The sequence below is a fragment of the Canis aureus genome, chromosome 30 (assembly GCF_053574225.1).
Source record: "Canis aureus isolate CA01 chromosome 30, VMU_Caureus_v.1.0, whole genome shotgun sequence".
Lineage (NCBI taxonomy): Eukaryota > Metazoa > Chordata > Mammalia > Carnivora > Canidae > Canis > Canis aureus.
In genome coordinates this window covers 21,639,236-21,648,801 of record NC_135640.1, presented here as the reverse complement: position 1 = coordinate 21,648,801, position 9,566 = coordinate 21,639,236, and the positions used below count along the sequence as shown (strand labels likewise).

At 33.9% G+C, this 9,566-nt stretch overlaps 1 pseudogene; it reads left to right on the top strand.

Moving 5' to 3' along the window:
• Positions 1–3,580: 3,580 nt before the first annotated feature.
• Positions 3,581–9,566, top strand: part of LOC144301554 (eukaryotic translation initiation factor 4B pseudogene) — a 56,528-nt pseudogene continuing 50,542 nt past the window's right edge.

Below are 9,566 nucleotides of genomic sequence, written 5' to 3'. Positions count from 1 at the left end.
TATATAACATGATCACATAAATATATAATATATATTTATAATTATATACATACATATGGAGCAGAGATTCCTAGCACTGTGTGACTGGTAAATCAAAGTCAAGTAGATTTAAATGTACTCATTCACACCAGAATTTAATGAAATAAGCAGGGTAAAATATCAGGACATGGAATGTCTTCCATATAATTATAACCTGCCACCTCTTATTGTTACCTTTCTTAAACCACGTAACAGCCTTTTATAAGTTTGTAAAACCGTGAATTTTTTCTAACGTTTCCTGAAATTGTCTCTGTTCTTAAATAAAGGCTTTTCTGGACACAAATATCGGTGGTTTTTGTACAAATAGTTTTGTTTTAATATAGGTGATGTTAATGAGCTCAATTATTAAATATAAATTTAAGCACTGACTCTTTTAGATTGAACAACTTGTTTCTACAGTTTAGAGACTTAGATGGCAAAATCTCTAAAGACCATTCCTAAATTACATTGATCTTATGTTTTCATTTTCAGTAAACAGCAGTCTGGGCATAATAAGTGTCTATCCTAGGAATACCTGTTTCCTTGTTGCAAATTAATTAAAAGTCATGCTCACTTCTTATGTAAGTCTTTATAAAATGTACGTTATTCTTGCTCTTTTTATCCTCGTGTTTATGATAGAAGTTGATATTTTAAATCTTTGATCTTGTCTTCTGTCCTTTGTAGGTAACTCAGAAGGAACTAGGCGGACACCAGAGGGAGCCCACGTTACCTACCTATCTCAGGAACTAATGTGACATCATCCATCGCCCTATTTATAAAGAGTAAATTTAATATTCAGGCACAGCCCAATACACCTAAGAATTCAGGGGAGGGAAGCAACAAATAGCTTAACTTATTGAGGTTTATAAAAAATAAACTGCACTATATATCTACACTCCTTAACACTGCCATTTAATATAATTAATATTTTTTTTTTAATTTTTATTTATTTATGATAGTCACAGAGAGAGAGAGAGAGGCAGAGACACAGGCAGAGGGAGAAGCAGGCTCCATGCACCGGGAGCCCGACGTGGGATTCGATCACCGGGTCTCCAGGATCGCGCCCTGGGCCAAAGGCAGGCGCCAAACCGCTGCGCCACCCAGGGATCCCATTTAATATAATTAAATATATTTTAATTACTTTATATTATCAATATAAATATAATTACTTGAAATGTTTCCATTAAAATGCAAAGGCATGAACAATTTCTAAACCACTTGGAATCTAGAGGGAGAGAAGGAGATATGAATGGTAAAGTCCCACTCCTCTAAGGTTTGAATTTCAGTGCAGTTGGGACAAAAGGTCTATCTCCCTGCCCTGTTGTGAGAACATGTTGGCTTGCAGTATTCATAGGCTATCTTTTGGCTTTATTTTATAGGTGAAGAAACCCTTTTCTGAGCCCCTTTACCACTTTGGCAAAGGGCACTCACCACCCAAACTTTATTTTTCCCCTAAATCAAATGCATGTAAAAAAAAAAAAAAAAAAAAAAAAAAAACCTAGCACTCAGGCGATTCACTTTTTATTTGAGCCTTGGGCAATGACAAAATAGAAATTGCAACATTTTACCATACTCATAATGTAGTGATACAAGGTCTCTTTGAAACAGGCACACCAGGCAAAAGACTGGAAGAGCCTGTGAGCTGAACAATAAAAAGAATTTCTAAATTCCCTTTTATAGCTTCTCAAAAGTGCTTATTGATTTCATGTTTTTAAAATAATTCTAAAGCCACATCATATGAAAATAATATCCTATTTCCCATGAATGTTTAATGTTCTTTGGTTTTGTTATTGTTTTTGTTTTTTTGGAACATTCTATCAGAACACATAGTGTGTTTTTCACAGTGGTGGAGGGGGAAAAAATTTCTGGCTTATTTAGAACTAATCCAGATATGAGACTCTCAGAGTCTCCTTTTTGGAAATCATTCTTCCAAATTCCTAAAGAAGTTTTCATTAATGTTGTTAAAACCTTATTTAAAGATAATCTTGCTAGTGATTTAAAAACCTAAACTATTTTCAAAAATCAATTTAATGGTAATTGTAATCTACATCTCTTTTGAAATCATTCTAATGCATATATCTGATCCTTTTCATTAATCTAGTTTCCCTTCTGGTCTTTCTGTCACCCACTGATAACCTTTATCTTAGTTACTGAGAGCTTCTTTTACTGCCACCATTTCCCCCCATGCTGTGGCAAGTTCCTGCCAACCTCCCCTTCTCACCATTAACAGTCGTCTCTACCTGCTTGTGAAATAATCTTCTGTAAGAAAAGGAATATATATCAGCTGTTGCACTAAATAGCAAATTTAATCTGTACATTTACAATGTAGGGAATATTTTTATTTCTTGGATTTTTAAAACTGACAAAGGCATTATCACTCAGGAAGAACAGACCTTTAGGGGTGAAGATGTTACTTCTTGATTACATGTGACAATTTATAGTGGACAAATATTTGTGCATCTGGAAGGAGCAATGCTTTATATTAAAAAAATAGGTACACTCGTTATCAATATGGCCAGCATATTTAAAAAAGGTGTATGTTCCTTTCATAATCATTCATTTGGGAAATATTTACATTTATATTTTCAAGAAATTAGTCCAATTTTCTTTTGCTAACAAGATTTGACAATATACAAATGTTTTGAAGTTTAATTAGGCTGATGGCAAATGGTATGGTATTTATTAACGAGATTCAATCATCATATACACCGGCACCATTCACTATTAACCATCCAGATCCCATTTCTTAGATCCTCTTATTCTCAGTTTCCATGTTTGTAAAATTTTATGTATGTTAGGTATCTCATGAAAATGCTGTCAGAAGGTAATGGATTATTTTATAAGAAATACCATACTATATTTCTTAGTAGCTCCTGAATAAATGTGAGATAACTACACTGTTCTCTAAGTGAAAGATTATATTGGAAATAAATTTTCAACTTTATAAAATTTTTACTCTAGCATACTGTACTGAATTTTTACCAACATAGATGATGATGATAGATAGATAGATAGATAGATAGATAGATAGATAGATAGATAGAGGCATTTTATTGAAGGGTACCAAAGAAGATAATACAAGTCAGTCAGAATGTGTATTACATGTCCCTTTCTCCCCAAATTTCTCATATATATATATATATATATATATATATATATATATATATATATATATGTTTTCCCTTGGTAATAAGTCAATAGAAAGTAGATACCTTTGTAAGTTATTAGATACATCAAATCCACTTATAGTCTGCAACATACATTCTGTGTTAGCTTAAATCCTGAGTTTCTATTTAGTATATTTAACTGTAGTTCACTTTGCATGCTCCACCCTTGCCTCCTGGCCCTTCACATTCCTCTGGGTCACGGACAGCAAGCACTCTTCCCTATATTCTGAAGTTTCTCTCATCACACTGAGATTTATTGAAAAAATAACAAAAAAGCCAACAAAAAACAGAAGCTCATCAAAAGGGTTTCACTTTGTACTGTATCCTTTGTGCTCTACCCCTTTGGAGTAGGTAAGAAAAGCCCTAGCACAGGATTTGTGATTGAGCACGTCACAATGACGTATTTGGTCTTAGGCCTGTTTTCACTTCAGCTCAAGGTACCAGGCAGCCAGTTTGGCATCTGAGCATGCCTTTCATAGCTCAAAGCACCTTTCCCAGTATATCTGGTCTAAGTTTATAAGCATTTTCTGATTACTCATTTGGGATTTAAAACCACATCCATAAAAATATTAGGTGAATGTTCAAAAACATGTCACAGAATTGATAAAGAGGATTACTAGTTTCTGTTGGCAGTACATGTCTTAGTTTAATTTAAATACTTGATGAATAATTATGTACTGTAGCACCATGACTGTTGAAAATTTAGTAAAAATGAAAAACATGGCCATCTCCTTCAATAATAGCTAGGAAAAAAATCCTAGGCACATAGTGGCTATGCAATAAATACAGAAAACCACTGATAGCAGTTGTAATACTGATAGCATTTGAAAAAAAATCTTTATTCATGATAACGCAGATACAAGAAAGCAGAAATTAAAAGTATATCCTTAATTTTTATAACCATTGTACATACTTAGAAAGACAGGGAAAGTTTTGAAACTATGTGAGTTACCTATATCAAGCAGTAAGAAGTGTCCCTGTAATTTGCACATTGTTTTACCAATACCCTATTTTTAAAACCCTGTTGAAAAATTACATTGATGCATTTTAGCCATTTTACAAAATGTATAGCAAACTCGGAGGGAAGAGGTATTTCTCTGTCTTCATGACATTCAGGCGGTGCATTTGCTACATACTGATTTAGAGACAGGGCATTCAATTATAGTGAAGGGAGCTGTATATCCAATTCCCTCTGCACAGGTTGTGCTTGGGAGTTGCCCCTTCATGCTCCTTTACTCTCCATCATTCAGACAGAACAGGTGGTTGCCATGGGCAGCATAGCATTAAAGGACGCATGATCGTTTAGTGACTGCTGATTGTATGAGCCACTGCAGTCCATGAGGACTTGAGTTTCTGTGTTTACTTTCAGAATGAAAATCTTAGAACTATTTATACCTAGACAACTGGAAAAGACCTGCTTTTCTTTTTTTATGATTTTATTTATTTATTCATGAGAATACACAGAGAGGAGAGAGAGAGAGGCAGAGACACAGGCAGAGGGAGAAGCAGGCTCCATGCACCCGGAGCCCGACGTGGGACTCGATCCCGGGTCTCCAGGATCACGTCCTGGCCCGAAGGCAGCGCTAAACCGCTGCGCCACCCGGGATGCCCAAGACCTGATTTTCCAAACAATCTTTCCCCCACACACTTCAGAAAAGTTCAGTCAACTTTACTGTGAGGGGGAAAGTGGGAGGTGGGGGTACCAAAAGATTCATTTGGAAGCTATCAGTAACTTTTGGAAGTCATCACATAGAAACTGAATAGAGTTTTTCTTTTTCTCTTTTTAATTTCTCTTGTGGGTTTTATTATGCTTTCAATATACCTGCATGAAATGGTTTGTCAAGGAACAGCTAATTCGTCTCTCCATGTAATAGATTACATTCCTTTTCAATTGTTTTGACTGATAAGCAATTACTCCAAAATTCAGCATCCAGTAAAATTTTGCTTATCAGAAGGAATGGAGTGTAGCCAGAGCATAGGTAATTCAAAGTGATGAATAATATACAAATCTTTAATTTTCAATTACATTTAACTTTGCATTTGCAATTTAAAAAACTAAGCTGGCATCACTTTTCCTCTTATTTACTTATACTTTACAAAATAAAGCTATTTTCAGTAATTGTTTGAATGTTCTAAATATTATGACATGTTATACCAAATTTATATTTTAGATACATGCAAATACACACATACACATTTACTTGCATCTTCCTAAAATAATTCCCAACAACACTGTAAACTTCTTCAATCATTTCTTTTGTCTTACCTACTCCAACCAGAAAGCCTCATGCAGTCACTTAAAAAAACAAACAAACAAACAAAAAAAAACAGCTTTCTATGCCTTACTATGTAATAACTCTAATTCAAAAAAAAAATCTATATGGAAACAAAACTACAAAATGAGAATGAGGGCATAGCAAATACAGTCCAGAACAATTATCAGGCAACATCAGTGCTTTGGTTATGGAGTAGTTTGTTTAGTGGCTTTGATGGGAATTTGAAACCACATTGAATATTATCTCCAGGTACTCTCAGTCATAGACATGTTGAGAATTGTCAGATGATATTAAAGGTAACTCTAAAATCTTCCAATACTTGTTATTGAATCTTATATACTTTCCATTGAAGGGCTTTCCCTCTGTGAAATGATGGGCTGAAACATAACCAGGGGTATGTCTGGGGCTTCCTTTGAGTAGTTTCATCCTACAATCCAGTGATTGGAGCTGATTATGAGTGGATATTTGGCATTTCTGAAAAATGTACAATTCTGTAAATAAGATACCTTTTTATGGAAATAATGAAAATGGTAGGAGGAAGTGGGATAACTTTGATAAATTAAGAGTAAAATACCTATACCTGTATTTGTGTCACTAATTTAAAGAACATTATAAAAGGTGATAAAATATCTAAAGAACTAACGAGTTTAAATAACATTGAGTTTGCCAGAGTTATTCTTGACATAAAATTCCAATACAAATGGAACATTTTAAGCTCTGTCTGAAATATAAAGTTTATATATTTCTTAATATAAAATTCCTCTCTTTTTCATGATTACAACTAGCATACCAGGAGTGCTAGCTTCTTCGATTTACAATCAAACATGGAGATCATTATATACGTCTCTTTAATGCTTGCTTTTCATGGAGATAAAGAAATCAGCTTGTTTTTAAGCTGCACAAACTCTAGAAGAGAAAAAAAAAATTGTGGAGCAAATTTAAGTATGTGATCTTTTACCGTATATTTTGATTAAGGGATAAATTAACAGCAAAACTAAGAAAATAAAGAAATTAAACTTTATCAAAAACACATGGCAAATCATAGAACAGAAGTGAAAAGAAATTGCTGGTAAGAAAAAAGAGCATATAGGTTGCAAAAAATAATGAAAAAAAAATCACACCATTTTATTAAGAAGTATGTGGTCATGAGTTATGACTATCATTTAGAAAACAGAGTAAATTTGAAGCGCACCAACATATAAATAAACACCAAATTTTCGTGGGCCAAACTTTTAAATGATGACTCAGACTATGTTAAGGACAGTTTCATTAAAGTATAAAATTTGAAAACACCAAAGAAACTGTATAGAATGTTGAAAAACAATGCCAGAAACAAAAACATTTGCAATAAAATCAACCAAGATGAAAAGATTGTGCAGAGTATAATTCTCCTTTGTGTGAGAAAGTCTGTATGAGTTTCAAATGGAAAATAGGATTACAAACTTAAAGACTGTTTTGTTCTGCGACGTTAAAGTCTACTTTCTAAAAATATGCACCCCAATCTTCTACAAAACATGACATATACTGAATTATATCTGTCAAAGATGCAGTATTACACTGGGTACCAAATCTTATTCACTGGAACAGTGTCTCTGTAGATCCTGGAGTCATCTCTGGTCATTAACTTTGTGTAGATCTCCGAGGTCCTATGTCTGTAGGAATTTTAGGACATGTTACTAGACTTTAGTCAGGTCATCACAGAGCTCAGAAATTCCATTAAAGATTAATCAATGGGGACACCCAACTTAATTGTTTGTTTGGAAAATGATTTCGCACCAGGTAACACAGTGTAAACTCCCTTTCTATCTCATCCCTTGGCCAAGACCTTGGGGATCCTTCAGTGTTTTAAAGCTTTCTGAAAATGCTCTGTACCTGACAGTCAAGCAGGTCCCTATTCACCACCTCGAAGAAGAATGGAGGGTAAGGATTGGCCTGAATTCCTCTTAAGTGATTTAGAGGTTTCACTGTTCCATCATTGTTTTGGCATGAAGAATTTATGCTTTCAAAACCTAGTTTTAAAAGACTAGAAGTGAAGGGATTTTAGAAATTTGTCAATCCCCTGTTCATAAAGGCTTGGTAGCAATAGGAATTGATCACTCCCTTTGTCATTCTTTTTTTATTTATAAGAAACATTTGGCTCTTTATTCCAGAGTGTCTTTTCTTTTTACTCATAGCTAGTGCACTGCATATCTATGATCATCAAATAACTGCCTAGAGATTTTTGAATCTTAATTTTGTCAAACTTCATATTAACTATTCATCTAAGTGTAACAGGGTGCCTATTAAGAGAAAGAGATTAAACACAGTGCCCTTTCATAAAAAGTCTTTAAAATGCCAGCCTCTTCTTTAAGTGCCTGGAGCTGACTAGATTTAGGAAACAAGTAAATGAAATTATATTTAATTTACAGAGCAAAGTTTTTTTCTTTAAATTTAACTTTGTGACAGTTATTGTGCTTTGCAGGGGTTACTCATTCAATTGTCATAACAAATCTTTAAAGCAGACAATATTTTTATTCCCATGTTATATATGAGGAATCAAAGTCTTGTAAACATTGAGTGCTTTGCCCAGAGTCATATAGATATTAAATTGTAGTAGCAAGATTCTGTGAACTGTATTCTTCATTATAATTTAATATTATATCATAATAAAATTAATAGATGGTTTTCATGATAGGTGAGTGATCCTATTTGACTCAATAAGTGTAAGAGCTTCAGGCCAGGTGGACATCAGTTAGTGAGGCGACTTGGTAATACCCACTGATAAGAAACTTTATTGGAACAGTGTAAATTAGTTGACATTATATTTACACAATCTATGGCTTTTGCTTTTCTCTTACACTCCAAAAACATGCTAAAATTTTTCATGATAATGTGAATTATTTTTAAATCAAATCAAACTTTACAAGTCAAGAATTTAAAATTAATAAAGAACACTATGCATGTTGTATTAAAAAAGTCATCATGAGGTTGAATTTTGTACCACATAAGAATAGAATAGCTGCAAATAAAGAGGAGTATTGTATACAGGAAAGCACAGAGTTGAGGTCATTATTGGCTCTACCCGTGCTGTCTTCCTACCTCTCTGCCCAGTGCACTCTCTGCTCCTTCAATTGCATGCTGGGCTACCTAGGAACCAGATCCCAGAATCTCCCTGCAGTCCCACAGGCCTCTTGTTTAGAAAGGATAGAGCCATGTGTTGCAAGAAGCTACTGAAAAAGATGAAGAACTGAGCATGTTTTTAGCCACAGGTGCACAGAACATAAAATTTAGATCTTCCTAATTAGTACACACTGCCTGTAAGATGTGGAGGAGTGCAAACTCAGATCTTGCTTCTTGGGGTCACTCTTTGAGATACAAATGACTAGCCCATGATCCCTGGCTGCCCAGTCTCTATCAGGATCCCTTAGAAGCTAAGGTTATCAATTTCTTCATGTTCCATCTGTTACTCATTTGGAACATATAAGGATACCATAGTATATGATCTAGAAAGCTCTCCCCTTGAGCATTGTTATTCCGACTTCTGTTAATGAAAACGATAAATTAAATTAAAAATACAGGCTAATGAATATCTGCTTTGTACCTAAAACTTAGGATAAAATTTAGTTTATGCTATATTAGCAGTTATTTTGATTCACACCTGTGTGTGTTCAATGGGAAGATACTTTTATTACTAAGCATTGCTATTTAATTTATGAAAACTATAGGAAAAATTGTACTCCTGTGGAAAACTATGTGCTGTCTACAGCATATCCTTTTGGGTTGATTCTAGACTTTCAATCATAATTTGTAGGTCATTGATTAAGATGCAAATTGCACCCTAGGTAGGAGGTTCAATTGACTTTTCTCTCTTACCCTAGAGAAAACCCATCTTTCCTCCAAGTACATATTAATCTGAATATTTCTAATCTATAAATGTGTCTATTTTTTGTATTCTCTTTTGAACCAAATGTAACATCTGCATGGACCCTTCATTAAATAAACAGTTAACATTTGCTTATTTTTTTTCTGGAAATGATTTTTTTAAACAAAATTGACTCATTTACTACTATCTTGTAACCTATATTAAAAAAAAAAAACGTAACTTTAAACGAGATAATGTATGTGA